This window comes from Lutra lutra, chromosome 8 (assembly GCF_902655055.1).
Source record: "Lutra lutra chromosome 8, mLutLut1.2, whole genome shotgun sequence".
NCBI lineage: Eukaryota > Metazoa > Chordata > Mammalia > Carnivora > Mustelidae > Lutra > Lutra lutra.
In genome coordinates, this window is record NC_062285.1 from 31,931,461 (window position 1) to 31,948,607 (window position 17,147).

Sequence of the window (17,147 nt, forward strand, 5' to 3'; positions counted from 1 at the left end):
TCCTCCAGCCTCTGGAGCTATCTTGGATGATTAAGTCCATTGGCTAAGTCCGCCAATGCTCTGACAAGGGCTGTACAATCTCCTATCCCCCCTGGGCCTCAGGCATCCAGTCCTCCCGAGACCAACTTCACCGGCCTGTTTTACTGTGTCCTAAGGAGACATGTGAGACAGGACTTTCATTTCTTCACCTGCTGTACTCGGTGCGCCGGCACACGTCCCTGGGGAAATGTGGGCTGGCCTTCAAGAGCACATCCTCTGCTGCCCGGGGCCTTTTTCTCTCACTCGGTGTCTTCCCTCCTGTGAGTTTCTTGGCTAGGATTCCTCAGCCACTCATGAAGATAGGCCCTAGTGGATCTGCTCAAGCTGTCCTCCGAAATCTGGAAATAATTCAAACTTTCTTTTTTCCCCCCAAAGATGTTATTTATTTATTTGAGAGAGAAAGAGAGCGAGAGCGAGAACGAGCATAAACGAGGGGGAGCAGCAGGCAGAAGGAGAAGCAGGGTCCTGGCTGAGCAGGGAGCCCGATGTGGGACTCTATCCTAGGACTCTGGGATCATGACCTGAGCCGGAGGCAGATGCCTAACCGACTGAGCCACTCAGGCACCCCCCAATCCAAACTTTAAACTGTGATGGCTTCTCAGTATTCTGGGAAGGCAGGAACAGAGGTGAAGAGCAAGGTGGCCATGGGTGCCAGACTGAGCTTGGCCAATACGGTTGTTTGAACATGGGCCGCTCCTTCACCCCCCTGTACCTCAGTTCCTGCGTCTTAATTGGGAGGAGTCACACGCCCTTGCAGGGGTGCAGTAAGGCTCGAGTGCACTAAGCCTTGTGAAACGGTGAGCTCGCAGCCAGGGGAAACGCCAGCTCTGTGTTGCCTGTTTGCCGCTCTTCGGGCTGCACACTGAGATCCCGGCTTCTGACATTGTCCAGCTCCAGCCAGATTCCCCTCAAGGGCGGTCCTCTGCAAAACGGCTCCTCCTTCCTCACCCTCATCCAATGCCGCAGGACCTGCCATCTCTAGTCCAGAAACGCCTCCACATTCTACCTATCCCTTCTTTCCCTCTTCAATACCAGTCTTCCTCGGATGTTAGCAGGGGCCCTGGAAGCCCTGCAAAGGCATCCTCACTAAATGTGAATTCCTGTCTTGGCCCGTTTCCTTCCCAAACCTACTCCACACCGCAAAGGTGTAAAGACAGTCTACCAGTTCACCTTCGCCTGCAGGAAGAGACAAAACTAAACACCTTGGAAAGACATAAAAGGCACTTCACAATCCCAAGCCTGCAGCTCTCCGCCCCCAAATCTCCTTGTTTACGTGCATCTGCACTGTCCTAGGCCTTTCCATGAATTCCCAGGGCTCCTGCAAGCCTGGCCCCTCGGGCTCACCATCCCTTCTGGCTCTGCAGAGTTCTGCTTTGACCCTTCGCTCAGGCGACCCATTTCATAAACTTCTGGGGCCTGGTCCTTGGTGGTTCTTTTGGAAATGAGTTAACAGCCTCCCTGTGGGTCTGAGCACACAGAGTTGGAGGTAACCACTGCTCTCACCAACCACTCAGCCCTGAAGAGTATGTCTTGGCAGGCTCACTTACCCAGCTGAGAAGAGAGGATCCCATGCCCAAGTCACTCCAAATTTCTCACTCATCTGCTCCATAACCAAGGGCCTTTGCTGACTGTTGGCCCTTTGCATATGATGCACCATTTTTCTAGAATGGCCTTCTCTACTGTTTTCATCTTGGCAAGCTTCTCTTCACCCTTCAAGAAATAATACCACTCACTCAGTGAAGTCTTTTTAGCCTCCCCAGATCGGCTTACAGCTCCCATCACCATATACGGATGTGCATACAGTTCCCCTAACTAAATTCCTCCATACCAGTTATGTCTTGTTCATCTTCGACATCCAATTCCTAGCCAATGTTACACTAAGTTCTCCATAAATATATGATGAAAAACTAAATGAAGGAAAGCTGGGGTTTTTATGCTCCCCTTATGGATAAGTCACAGATCCAAGACCTAGTATACAGGGAAAGTAAAAAATAGTCCTTTTCCAAAGGCAAATTCCCAAGATGGGAAACAATTTTTCAGATAAATCTCATACTGATTACCTGACTAATTCTTTGTTTGGTTTTGTGTGTGGGGACCAGGTCCTTGGGCATCTGACAAGAAGGGTCAGCTCTTGCTGCTTTGGAAGGTCATGATATAATGTGAATCTAGACCTCTGGACCAACTCAATAAAATGCAAAAGTGCCTGCCCTTTTAGAACTTTAGTGAAACACACTGAGGCCTTGAGAACAAATCTCTGGGGAAATGGAGAGTAATTTCTAGCTGTGGCCCTTCCTCAACAGAGTGCAGTAAGACGCTACAGAGAAAGAGGTTTTAAACTTCACATCAGTTAATTAATGACTAATATCATTATTCGATCTATTTAATAACAGGTTAATGCTAAGTTTGATGCTTACGAGGAGACAAACATGGAAAGTGCTTTATTATATACACTAACTCATTTAGCCTTCATGACTTAAATTCTATTAACATTCACAGACAAATTAACTGAGGCCATCAGCGCAGGATCAGCTGGGGTCTAAGTCTGATTCTTAGGCCCCAGCCCTTAACCTTATACAAACAAATAAACAAAAACACCAAAGAGAGGGAACCATTCCTCAGGAGAGAGCATTTTGAAAACATTAAAAACCATCTTACTATTGTCTACCACAGAATCACTTTTTGTTTTGTTTTGTTTTTATTTACTCTCTGCCAGTTCACTTAACATACGATGCTATATCAGCTTATCACGTGTGTTAAAGGGAAAATTCCAAATAGTGTGAGATCTTGGGACCTAGAATCTGTGACCCTAACGTCTGACAGGACTGGCCTCACCCAGGTGCGTGCGCACACAGGAAGACGGGCAGCGGGAGCCCCCGCATACACGGTGTCCTCAGACCTGAGGTGTGTACCCCCATAACCCCAGCAATACAAGCCCATCTGTCAGCCTGGCAGAGTAGGAGAGGAAAAGCCCAGCCAGCGTTGCTGAATTCGTCCAAGGACCACTCTGGGCACTTCCTGTTTCATGAGCAGAGTCTGGTCAGACAGGACGCCCGAGAGCCCGCCGCCCAAGTCCTCTGAAGCTCACCTCATTGCAGCTGCACGTTTCTCTTGTGATATTCAGTTCTCTTCAGGGGAGAAACTTTCTACCTGCTTCTTTGCACCTACTGACGTTCACACAAAAGAAGAGTCCATAACTTAAAGGAAAAAAAGAAAAAGGGAGAAGGGGGAACCATTATCATTCAGTTCAGGAGCCTCAGGGCTCCCACATCCTTGGTGTTGGGCCTCTGAGAGGCCGAGAAGGTGCTAATGGGTATAGAAGCCAAAAGAACTACAAGGTCAATGGCAGGTTACTCTAATTTCTCTTCAATGCTATGTATTTATTACTATCTACAAAGCGTGTGTTTAGGGTCTTGGAAAATCCAATTTCCCCATTGGAGAAAAACCAAATAGGGCATCAATATAGGAAAGACTTCATCAGCCGACCTCTTATCCTATTTTCAAAACAAAAAGTGCCACACTTGACTTGTTGTGGAGGGCAGACACGACTCTGAAACCAGCCAGCTTCTCACGGGTGTGGCCTCGCCTGCCTTCTGTGCTTACATGTCCCGAGAGGCACCAGCCTGCTCCCAGAAACCCCAAGCCACACAGTGTCAACACACTACTCCTGTGTAAATATTTGCTCCAGAGAACACATCTGAAATATCTCTACAACTAATTTTCTAGCAGGCGGTAAGATGAAAAGGAGAATTAATGCACAAATTAAGAGATTTCGTATAAGAGCTGATCCATTGCTGTGCTGCCTTTGTCGAGAAACACTTTAATGGCTTTTTCCTCCCTCCCTCTGCCTCCTGTCCTCCTCCCACCCAGCTTTGCTAATAAAAAGCATTCTAAGTCTTTAGCTCTGCTGGCAAGGAGAATTAAATTGCTATTTGCCACCTGGTGTTGTCTTACTTAACATATTTCCAAATTGCTCTTAAATCTCCCTTTGGAATTCTGAGTATAAATACTAGAAGGAAGGAAAGGGAATCAGAAAAGTGGACAGAGGAGGGAGCAGATTTGCGTAATTTCTATTAGCTTTCTTCGTAAGGGGCCCTAGTCTGTGTTTCCCTCTTCGCTTTTATCCTCTGCTCATCCCATTCAGCTTTTCTCCACATTTATCTCCCCCCTCTTTTTATTCTCCAGAAATTTATTCAAAGAAGAAACACATGTTTTCCTCATGGTAAAATCATAGTCAGGCTCAGAATGGGATGGCCTGAATGTTTCTAATTGATTCTGATCCCAGAAATTCTGAGATCCTGCCCACCGTGACTCTCCCTTAAAAATTTTCAGGGTTCCTTTTCTCCTTTTCATTCATTTATTCGGCAAATGTTTGTTGAAAATCTCTTGCCTGGTGCTGGGCTCTCTTCATTTTCCACTGTTGTCTGACTTACTCTCTTTTTAGTTCAATTATCACCTGCCAGGAGTGAGTAAAGTGATAGAATTCAAGCACTCCCGCAACTGAGCATAAGTCCATTCTTTGCAATTGCAAGATAGCCCTCCCTCTGCAGCTTCTGGTAATAGAATACAATGAGGAATTATAATTAGCAAAAAGATCTATAGGACTTATCAAATTACAAATTCTTAATTTCTATTGAAATGAATTACTTGGCAGGGGGAGGGCGGAGTCATCCTCAACAACCACTTAGACTGATGCTTGCGTTCTAAATGGGGTTTCTATTTGCTCTCAGCGGCCCTTTAGAAACTGCATTTCATTCACTACAAAAGCAATGTCCTGACCCTTAAACAAGAAACAAGGACAAAATCAGTTGATAAACCAGTGACTACGGCAGAATCCATTTTCGGGCCTCTTAGGGAATTTATTATCAGAGAAAAAAAGATAATAGGATCCGCGGATGAAAACAAACCATAATGAAGTGCCACACTTCACTGCAGAATGGCCTCGGCATGGGAACGAACCCAGCCACGGACGTACCCGCCAGGGAGGGAAGCCGTTGTTTCCAAAGCAAGAACTGGACAGACTTCGGGTAGGGAAGGAACCTCTCTGACGTGTTTGGACTCATCCTGTTAAGAAGAGGTTTAAGATGGTTAGAATTTAGACGACTTCATTCAACTCGGAGGGAGAAGGTCTGCGTTAGTGGAAATTTAAGGGCAGTGTCATTTCTGTACTTCTCCCTAGAGGGCAAATTGGTATCCCTCTAACTAAAGATGATTTGGGGAGAGCAGAGTCCTGAGTTTTGCTGCTTGTGGAAAGCCAGAGAAAAGGACTGGGTGTTGAGAAACTCATAAATGCTTGGGGGCATTGAGGCTCAGAGCAAGGAGCAGGGAAATGTTAAAAAGGTAATTAACATCTGTATTCTAAGGAGCAGCGAGTACAGGTTAGAACAGATGGTTTCAGAAACCATAAAAATAGCCTGAGATTGTCTGTAGGTGGAAGAAAGAGCTTTAATACAGGTGAGCGACAAGATACTACAGTGAATGGTTCGTTAGTGTTTTCTCTCAACGTGTGCTTTAACTGGGTAGTTTGGGAATTCCTAAGCGTAAGGCGGCTCATGCATTGTTATCTAAATGAAGAATTTCCTTGAGAAAAAATACTTGTGAATGTAATGAGTGGTGTATCTTTACATCTCCATTCTCACCATCTGGAAGTTAAGCCTACCCTCTGTCAGGAACTATTAAGAAAACAGCCCAGCTACGTGTCCGAAAGCCGTATCATGCCCAGCATATCTTGCAGGAGTGCTCTGTCCTATGAAGTCTTTCACTGTGAAAATCTCACCTTACACAATTGGCAGTTGGTAAAACTTCGAGAACAGGGATCAGCTCATATATAAGTCAATTCAAAATGTGTCAGCAAAAATACCACAGGAAAAGGCCCGTGCAGTTAAGTATAGCAGTTATGTAAAAGCTGGTAGAACGACTCCCTTTCAAAAAGCTCAATTCTGAACTGCAAAGCATTCACTGGTTCTTTGGACCTTTTTAAAAAAGCTGAATGTTCTACGTTTCAGAAGCACCTTGAATTTTGAAGAGAGAGGAAGAGAGAAAGGGCAGAGTGCTGAGAAGAAGCGTTCACTCAGGTCTGTTCTTGTTTTTCTGCCTCATAAAAGTGCTCCACGGGAGGATTTTTGAGTTTGGAGCAGGACAGAATGACATTTCAAAAAACAAAACCCGAAGCCAAACAAACACCCTTTCTTACGTTTAAGACAGTTTTCTAAGTGTGTTCAATCCTCATTTCCAGTAAAATGCCTAAAGTTGGTTATTTTCCTGGGTCAGCATAGGTCTTGTCCCAAGTGCTTTCTGTCACCATATTCTGTATTTATAGACAATGAAGTTTATACATACAGGTAATGATAAGGCATAGACTGAAGGATTTGATAACTAGGAGATTTTTGTCTAGAAAATTCCCTAGGATTACAGGACTAATGTGCCATTAAGATACAGCAAATTCCCAAACTATATTGCTCCCCCCTAGGACGTGATCCACTTCTTAGCTTGCTAAAACATCTGACCATGTACAGGTGCTATTTTATTTATACCTTTGATTATTCTGCAAGTTTTAAAATTGCATTTACAATGTGATCATGGTAGCAGCAGGCAGATGTTAGTGTGCTGTTTGAAAAAAGATTTTTTTCAACATAATTAGCATGCAGTAGTTCTTTGCCAAGTAATACTGAATATTTTTATAAGTTTTGTAAAATGGGAGATGAAAATGGTGAAAAATTAATGCAATTCAAGAAAGTAAAAGAATAAAAAACCAATATGGTGTTAATGATCCCTGACACTCCTATTTCTCTTTGTAGTTTGCACAGAGCCTTCACAAGGAGGTGATACTATTTCTTGAAGCATGACAAGGTGTTTGGAGACTGAAAGCAAGATAAGAAGATACTCTAGAGAGGGGTGTAATGTAAGCAGAGACGTGGTCATCAGGACAGACCGTGGAAGGACAGTCCTCTCTCTGCCAGGGTCACTGGTCTCCCTGGGTGTACAGGGAGAGGGAGGAACAAAGTTTTATTATGAAAAAAGAAATTGGGCTTCAGAGACTTTATGTGTTGGCCAAGTTCAAAAGTTATCAAGCAATGAAGTGGAATTGGAAAGGAGCACTCAGCGTCCCCCTCACACAGGGCGGGGGTGGGGGAAAGGTTGTGGGTGACTGTCTTTTCTCAGATGAGTTAGTTGCTTGTTCACCATAAGCAAAAGCAAGAATAAAAGACAACGAAGATGGCAAAGCAAAACTGAAAAGAGAAAAAGATTGTCGTTTTTTCCTGTCCCCAGACCTCTTAAAACCATGTAAGTTTTAGGGCTGTTTGACTAATTCATCTTCTATTCTCTGGGGAAGAGGGAGAGTGGGCTCAGTTTGGTTTGAGCCAGGAAGCAAATGATGTTTGAGCTGGATTTTCAGAATGTCCTGATTTTATTCAAGGAACATGCCCAGGTGAAATGTAAGGAGTATCGGAAAGTTGACAAGATTTAGTGATATGTGATCAATTTCATAATTTGTAGAAATACTGTTACCCACACTCAGGGTCGCGGATGGTTTTATGGCTATGTATTTACAATCATTAGATCTCTTTATTCTGCCTTTCTATTTTTTTAAGATTTTATTTATTTATTTGACAGAGAGAGACACAGCGAGAGAGGGAACACAAGCAGGGGGAGTGGAAGAGGGAGAAGCAGGCCTTCCGCTGAGCAGGGAGCCCCATGTGGGGCTCAATCCCAGGACCCTGGGACCATGACTGGAGCCAAAGGCAGAAGCCCAACAACTGAGCCATCCAGACGCCCCCTCTTTATTCTGTTTTTAGGTGTTTAAAATAATAAGAACAACATCTAATGTATGCAGTACAGGAAAGAGCCCCAAAATGAGGTTCTGTAAACATTGTTAGGGGGGGAAAGCACTCCTATTCCAAAGAACTGTAAAAGAAAACAGCAAAACTATTCGTGTAGTTGGAATGCTAGACCAGTCACGAAGGATATTTAAAACTACCAAGAAGAACATGACAGGTGGTGTCCTAAGGGACTCGGTCCCCGGAAGGCAGCAGTATTGATGGACAACCTTAAACAGCTTCCAGCTCTCCCCTCTACCGTGGTGTTACATAAACTCCACTCGTGTAGCAGATGGCATAATTTAGGTTGCCTATTTAGGTCAATGACTCTATAAAATGCCACTTTCAAATTTGACCAACTTTAAGAAGTAGAAATTTCAGAAAGAGAGTGGAGAATATTTTTGTTTCCTTTTCACATCAAAGCAAATGCATGTGTAATGTTAACAAAATCAAAAAAGCATAGGAGCCAGAGGCTGTGGGACACTGGGAAGTGCATCCTTTGGGAAGCAGGAGACCTGCCTCGGTCTTCAAGAAAGGAAAGATATTGCAGAGGAGTGGGGTCTGTGGACTCAAGAAGGAGAGCCAATGAGGATGAGTGTAGGAAAAGGTGACTTCGCTGACCTAGTGAGGTGGAATCTAGGATGACATGTTAGAAAAGTGGTCCACGGGGAATACTAGAATCCTGGGTCCTTTAAATGAAACGAAATTATTGAAGTTAATTGATGTCATACCAATGAAGTCACACTGCCAGCTAGTGATCTCACTAGCAATTCCTAAACAGTAGTAAGGGGCTAGTCTTCACGTACATCCAGAGTTCACCTATTGCAAGATCAGACCTATGCATGACCCCATCTCTTACCACACCCCCTCCTCATTCTGCTGCTTTTCTCTTTCTCTGACTTGACTCATACCCCAGGGTCTTTGCACTTATCATTCCCTCTTCCTGGGGCGTTATTCTGCAAGGTGCTAGAACTGTCCCTCACTCCCTCAAGTCTAACAAAAATGTCACCCTCTCAGTCAGCCCTCCCTGGCCATCCCTCGGTAATGTTGAAACCCTTTTCAGTCAAATCCCTTATCCTCCTCCCTGTTTTATTCCCCTCACCATAGTTCTTCATTTTAAATCTGTTCTGCTGCATTACCTTAATACAACAGTAGCATATAATAGGCACTCCACACATGTTTGTTGAGTGACTAAATGATTGAATGAATTCACGAATAATGGCAAATAAAGGAAAAGTATTCCTAAGACATATATGACTGAGCTGTCGAGATCAGAATAAGGAAAGGATTAAAGGAGTAAAAGTGAGCCTAAGTATAAATAATGTACTTCACAAATTAGATGTCATAATACATATAATATGCATATGTAACTTATGTATATATTTTTAAACACAACAAACAAAAGGATTACATCAACAAAGATGAGTATCATGTGTACATTAGGAAGACTAGTTTTTTTCTTTTTTTTTTTAAGATTTTGTTTATTTATTTGACAGAGAGAGGTCACAAGTAGGCAGAGAGGCAGGGAGAGAGAGAGAGGAGGAAGCAGGCTCCCCACTGAGCAGAGAGCCTGACGCAGGGCTTGATCTCAGGACACTGAGATCATGACCTGAGCCAAAGGCAGAGGCTTAGCCCACTGAGTCACCCAGGCACCCCAGGAAGACTAGATATTTTTCAGAATCAAATAATATCTCCTAAAGAAATTATAACATGATGAAGTAGAATAATAAAAAACTACATGTGTCCTGCCAAGAGCCCATATTAAAATAGACTAAAATACAAAATAAATCTGGGGAGAAGCAGAGCCTTTGAGCAGAGACGGGTGCAGCTAACCAGCCATGTTCTCATTTGGCCAGTCCCTAAGAATGCCAGTCCCTGGAGGATAGGACAGCCTCAGATGAAAAGGACAAGACAAGCATGTGTTTATATAGACAGCCTTGGACAAAGTTGGGAGATCATAATAAGGGCCTTTATGTAGCAATTTATGTTTTGAAAAGAAGTGTACACAGTATTTCTCTATGTGGCTCTTTTCAAATGTATATATTTCAAACAAAGAATGGTATACAATATTTCTTTTGATCCTCAAAAAACCCTGTGAGGTCTAGAGGTATAAAAAATGGGTTTTCAGAGCAAAGATTTGACTTGGGTCACCAACCATCATCAACCACCAACCTGTGTCACCAGCCTGAATTCCCTGCCTCCCAGCTCTGTGCTTTGCCCAAGATGCCCTCCCTTCCTTCCCACAGGAAGATCATCTTTCCCTGGAGCATCTGGGGCTCTGGGTTTTGGCTCCTCTGCCCGGCCGTGCTAATACTATACACAATCATTACAGCTACAGTTTCTCGGGCATGTTCTCCCACTTGTAGGCACTTTGCTCTGCTATTCATACAGGACTCCATGTAATCCAACAACTTTTTGAGGCCTACAGGTACTGTTAGTACCACCACGGACAGATGAAGACATCAAGGTTCAGAGAGGTGAAGTAACTTGTTCAGGGTCGCTCAGCCAATAAGGGGCAGAAGAAAATGACCCTGCGTTGACTTGCTCTACTTTGGCAACACCAGACCTTTCCTCTCCCATTAAAACATATCGGTCTTCCTTTGTTCTTTCTAATAGCATTTATCGAGCAACTTCTATTGTTCTAGGTTCTACAGATGCAGCAGAACAGAGAGTGGCGAGAACGTGTTCCCTGGAGCTCTCATTCTAATGGGGTGGGGAAGAGATTAGACAAACAGAAATAGGTAATAGGTGACAAACTCTAAGAAGAAAGCCAAAGGATGATAAGGGCATAGAGGGTAATGGCCGGGGGTGCGATGTTAGACGGGGTACCCTGAGAAGGCCTCGGTGAGGGTGATATCCCAGCAGAGACCTGGCTAAATTAGGGAGGAAGTAATGCAACCACCTGAAGAATGCAGTTCAGGCAGAGGTCTCCAGGTACGAAAACCTTGAGGGTGTTCCGGAAACATCAGGGGTGGCCACGGTTTGAACACCCAGGAGGGGGATGGCAGACAATGGCAAGAGAGGGGGTCAAAGGGATAACCAGGAATCTGCCCATCTATGGCCCTATCAGCTAGATAAAGACCCCCCTGCCACCCTAAGAGGTACGGAGGAGTTTAGAATAAAGGGGGCTGTCACCTAACCTGGGCTTAAAAACCTCTCTGATGGTTAGGCTGAAAGCCAACTTGCAGGTGGGCAGCTGCTGGTAGTCAGAGGGCCCCTGACAGACTCAGGGCTGGGAGCTGGTGGGCAGTCAGGACAGGAGAACTGGTGGGAGAAGTGTTTCCTTGGAAAGCAGAGCCAACAGCACTGCTACTGAATTGGAGTTGGGCATGGAAAGAGAGGTCAAGGAGGTCTTGGCTCAACCTTAGCTGCCCATTGGATTACTTGGGAGAGATTCAGAAATCTTATGTCTATACCACACCACACATCAACTAAAAACTCTGAGGTGAGACCAGGCGTCCTGGTTGTTTGTTTGTTTGTTTTTTAAGATTTATCTATTTATTTATTTATTTCAGAGAGAGAGCATGAGCCGAGGGAAGGGCAGAGGAAGAGAGAGAATGCTTGAGCACACTCCCCACTGAGCTCAGAGGCTGACACCTGGCTTCATCCCACGACCCCAAAATCATGATCTGAGTCCAAATCAAGAGCTGACAGCTCAACCAACTGAGCCACCAGGGGCCCCTGGCATCAATTTTTAAAGCTCTCTGGGCGATTCCAATGTGCAGCCATGGGTGAGACCCACAAAGGACAGAGAGGCCATAACCTGAGATGGAGAAGACGGGAAGAGCAGGCTTCTGTCCCATTTCCTCAGGGACTCGGTCCTGGTTAGAAAGCTGATGAATATGCCTGTTAATATGATGATGACCGTGAACACATTCATGACGCCCCTGTGCTTGGGAAAGCTGCACTTCAGCGCTTGCTTTTCAGACTGTGCTTTCATCTAAAGTAACTACTGATTCCTACAGCTGAGGGTCATCCATCTTCTCTCGAATGCGCATTAGTGTCTGAGCATCTCATAGAATGGAGCACTCACAAGGCTGTAGATTTACTGGAATTCAGGACCCATCTCCCCAACTTTCCTATAGGTGCCGGAGGTTCCGTGGATGTGTTTGGCGAGTGGATGGAGGACTCGGGCGAATGCATGAAGGACTTCATGTGTATCGGTCACCCCTTGGGATCACTTGGCCTGAGAGAGGGGTTCCCAGAAGTCCCTCCCAAGGAAGAGAATGGAGTAAGCGCAGCCTTGGGGGACAGTCGGAGCTGGGGAGGACTCCAGTTCGTGCCTGCTCCGGGTAGGCAATAGAAAACCACTCCAGGTTTAAATTATCGCACACGGCTGGTCAGATAGGAATACATTTTAACAACCGACGAAAAATATGTTTTGTGAGAAGAACTGGAAGCAGAATATGGCAGTAGAAACTATACAAAGATGGAATCAAACTCAGCACAAAGAATTTTCTGTTAGTCTAGGCAAATGTATGTTATCAGCTACTGGAAGACAACAAGGGTTTGTTGTGGGAGGGTTTCTACTTTGGGTGGAAACAAGGTAACCCGGGGGCCCATTTGCTGGCACTGAGGTGGGTGTCAGGATGCAGGGATTGGGAAAGTCCCCCAAACCCGAGCTGGTTGGTCCCCTTGGCTAGAAAGCTGAACCAAAGATTTGTACCAAAACCTGGTACTTAGCGGGTGCTCAGTAAATACCTGTCAAGTGAATCAAGTTCTAGGATTCTAGGAATTTTGTCCACTTGTAATTAGGGAATAAAATTTCTTTTTTTGTAGGGAAAGTTTATCTTAAGAATTATTTAGTTTATGGGGCACCTGGGTGGCTCAGATGGTTAAAGCCTCTGCCTTCAGCTCAGGTCATGAGCTCAGGGTCCTGGCATTGAGCCCTGCGCCCTGCGCTCTGCTCAGCAGGGAGCCTGCTTCCCCCTCTCTCTGCCTGCCTCTCTGCCTACTTGTTATCTCTGTCTGTCAAATGAATAAATAAAATCTTAAAAAAAAAAAAAGAATTATTTACTTAAAAGTAATAGAACCCGTCCAAGTAAAATGGAGATCACGGGAAGGTTTTATAAAAGACTCTCACAAATTAAAAGTCCAAAAGCAGGGAGGCCTTAGAGGGGTGGGACCCCGAAGTAGAAAACTATTTGGTAATAAGATCAAAGTCACTTTCCCTCTCCCTTCCCCCTCCCTCTTCCCTCATCCTCCCTCCCCTCCTCCTTCCCCCTTTTTCTCAGGTGCCAGTGCTCTGCCTGTTTTATCCCTTCTTGCTGTTCTTGCTCACATGACCACACCCAAAAAAGGGCTAAGCCGTAAATTAGCATAACCTGTCAGTTTTGCTCATCACAGCAAATTAACTCAGGCCTTCCATGGCACCTTCCTGAGGAGCAGCAGCTGATTGGCTCAGGTGCATCAGGGGCTCACCTTTAATCACCTGTGACTGGAGGGGGAGGGGCGAGATCCTGCAGTGTGATGTGCTGCCCCTTGGAAGACTGTGGAAGTTTCCTAACCTTTAGAACAATGGTTACCTCCAGTGGGAAGGAATGGGGGAAGGGGTGCACAGGTGGCTTCAACTATCCCAAACTCTGTGGTGGGTTTCTTGGAGTTTATTTTATTTATGTATATACATATGTATATGTGTATATATATGTGTGTGTGTGTGTGTGTGTGTGCACTTTTTTTAAAGATTTTATTTCTTTATGGGGTAGAGAGCTCAAGTAGGCAGAGTGGCAGGCAGAGGAAGAGGGAGAAGCAGGCTCCCCACTGAGCAAGCAGCCTTATGCGGGGCTCAATCCAAGGACCCTGAGATCATGACCTGAAGAGAAGGCAGACGTTTAATCGACTGAGCCACCCAGGCGCCCCTATTATATTACTTTTTATACCATTTGGAATGTCTGAAATCTTTTTGAAAGCTTCAAAATAAATGCATAAAATTATATTTATATAAACACATACATAGTCTTTAATAAGATTATTGGATAATTTCCTATTGATCTGTTGGTTCTCAAACTCTTGTCCTAGTTTATTGATAGACACAGTTTTATTCAGGAGTTGGTGATTCTTTCATTCATTCAACCAATGTGGATTGAATGCCCACCATAAGCGAGGAGTGGTGGGAACCCCTGGGTTTCCAGAAAAAAACAGAGGACCTGAGGCGGAAATAGGGAGATTGATGCAGCTAGGCAACACTTGGAATGGAATTCTATTTTTTAAAAATTCTAATTTTTAAAAATTTTTTAAAAATTTTTTTCAAAAATTTTGAAATGAACATCTATGTATAAGTGTCCCACAGTTTCTATCTAAGAAAATTCCAGTTATTCAGGAGAAAATTGTCTGTGTCAGAAAGAATCACTCCAGTGGCCCTTCTTGGTAATGGAGGGCAAGTGGCCCCGTAGCTCTGGGGCAAAGAAATAAAGAAGTGCTTGTGTGTGTGTACTGGATGGAAACTGCTTTTCCTAATTCCTCTGGGCCAGCTGGGGAGGTGGGCTAACCCAAGGGTCCCCCAAGGGGACCCAGAACTTCCTGGGATGAAAGGGAAGGAGGCTTTGGCCACGGTTGCTATGTTTCAGAAACTGTCCCATCAAGATGGCTTCAGGAGAGCTACAGGTAGAGAGAATATCAGTATGGGGGTGTGAGGGGTGTCTGGGGCCCCCCTCCAGGGGCAGATGCTGAGGATTTATCAGTAAGTGGTTTGCTAAGCAGGCAGGGCCAGGGGAGAGCAGAAGGGAGGGAGAGCTGAGCAGAGCAGGGTGCGTGTGCTCCCAGGCAGTGCTTCCAGGGGTAGTTTCAGGGGGATCCCACAAGGCACTCTGGAGTGAAAGCTGTCTACACTGAAGTGGGAGGGAGGGGTCCTAATGGATCTCAGCAGCACCCTGTCATTAAACACCACAAAAGGGTAGGGCTGGCTGGTGAGCGGGGTGTGGTGCTGGGACTGGTGTGGTCACGGGGTGGGTGTAGGCACTTGGGGTCTGGGAGCTAATCTTGGCCCAGCCCGGGGCTAAGCCGAGGAGCCGGGCGGGGCGCGCACATCCTGACACACTGAACCCGAGTGAGGTCTATCCAGACCAACCAAGTGAGCCGAAGATAGTGCACACTGACCGAGCACAAGGTACGGACTCAGTTTTTAACAACTGAGGAAAAAACAACAGAGCCAACTACAAAAGCAACCAGAAACTCCAGATGATTCTCGTCGAGGTATCTGGGATCAGGACTAGCCTCTTCTAGTTGAGTAAATCCCTGAGGTTATTGGACAGTTTGCTGGGGGAAGAGCCTCCCCACCACCCCAGGAAGGGAGTAAGCTTCCTGGAAGTCTGGCAATTGGAAACTAGAGCCAGTGCTGACATGAAGCATAAAGCTGTGACTTAATTTTCACCCCAAGCTGGTGAAGCAGGTCGTACCAGTTACACACCAAAATAGGAAAATAATTTCAGATTGTGATCAGGGCTATGGCTATACACACAGGTTAAAATGAGAGAGAATAAAGGGGAGTTAGAGTTGGACTTGGAGAAGAAGGGGTAGAAGCCTCTCTGAAAATGTGATATTTCAACAAAGCCGGAAGAAACCAGTGGTGTGGGTTTGAGGGAAAGTTGGTAGAGGGGAGGCTTCTACCTTTGTATGATGCAAAGGCATGTGCAAAAGTCCGGGGGCAGGGCATCGTTTACTGTACCTGGGAACCCAAAATAAAGTGGGGATGACCCTGGAATAGCAAGTGAGGAGAAACTGCCTCCTAAGGGACCAGGTCCTCTAGAGCCCTTGCTTTCTGTATGATTGCAAGATTTATCATTGTTGTTTTCCCCTAAGGATTGTGATGATCCATTGAAAGAATTACAGCAGGTAACTGACCTAATAAAATCTACCTTTAAAAAAATTGCTCAGGCTGTTGTGTGAATAAGGTCAGCATTCAAGAATCAGATTGCTTGGGGCGCCTGGGTGGCTCAGTGGGTTGGGCCGCTGCCTTCGGCTCGGGTCATGATCTCGGAGTCCTGGGATCGAGTCCCGCGTCGGGCTCTCTGCTCAGCAGGGAGCCTGCTTCCTCCTGTCTCTGCCTGCCTCCCTGCCTGCTTGTGATCTCTCTCTGTCAAATAAATAAATAAAATCTTTAAAAAAAAAAAAAAAAGAATCAGATTGCTTGGATTCAAAACCCAGGTCTACCACCTACTAACTGTATGACCATGGGTAAACTACTTAACTTCTCTATGCCTTGGCTTTATCAACTCCAAAATGCAAATAAAAATGGTGCCCATTTTATTGGGTTATTATGAGGATTGAAAGACATAACATTTTTATAAGCATTTTCACACATAGTAATTCTGGCACATAGTAAACACCCCATAAATGTTAGCCGATTTATGGTTTATTATTGTGCTATTGTTATCACTGTTTTCAGTAGGAGGGAAGAAGGCTGTTGGAGCCTTAGGAGACAAATAACAACCCTATCTTCTCCTCCTGAGTTTGGAACCAATGGAGAAATAAGACGCAGAAGATAACAGTTGGGTATCTATTTTATCTTACTGATACCTACTGTATGGATATCTTGCTGATACCTACAATTAACACAAGCTTCAGAAAGCTTATATCTCGCATGGGTGAGGTTGGTGAGGCATGGGAGCAGAAATAAGTGAATGGTTAAGTCGGTAAGCTATATTGTGCTTAAGAAATATCTCCTTTATTACTGATTTTGAGAAAATGTGCCTTAAATCAGCAATCGGAGCTAACCTTCTACAGTTTCCCCCTACTGAGACAGACTTACTCTTCTAATCAGCGAGTTGAAAGACCACAACCTCTCCCACCCGCCACAGCGTCAAGGCTATAGCGTCCCATGACCTGGTCATCTTTAAATCAACTATAATGAAACACGACCATTTAAAGTATGCATAGAGGAGGTGTTTTTGGTTTTGTTTTAAGATTTTATTTTTAAGGGCGCCTGGGTGACTCATTCAGTTGAGCACCTGCCTTTGGTTCGGGTCATGATTCTGGGGGTCCTGGGATTGATTCTCCCAGTGTTGGGGGCCCTCCCTGCTCAGCAGGGAATCTGCTTCTCCCTCTGCCTCTTCCCCTCCCCGACTCGTGCTCTCTCTCTCTTTCTCAAAGATATATTTTTTAAAGATTTTCTCTTAAAATCTTTAAAAAATATATTTTATTTTTAAGTAATCCCTACACCCAACATGGGGCTCAAACTCACAACCCCAAGACCAAGAGTCACATGTTCTACTGACTGAGCCAACCAGGTGCCCTGAAGATAGATGAGTTTTGACAAATTTCTGCACCACCACAATTAAGATATAGAATATTTCCTTT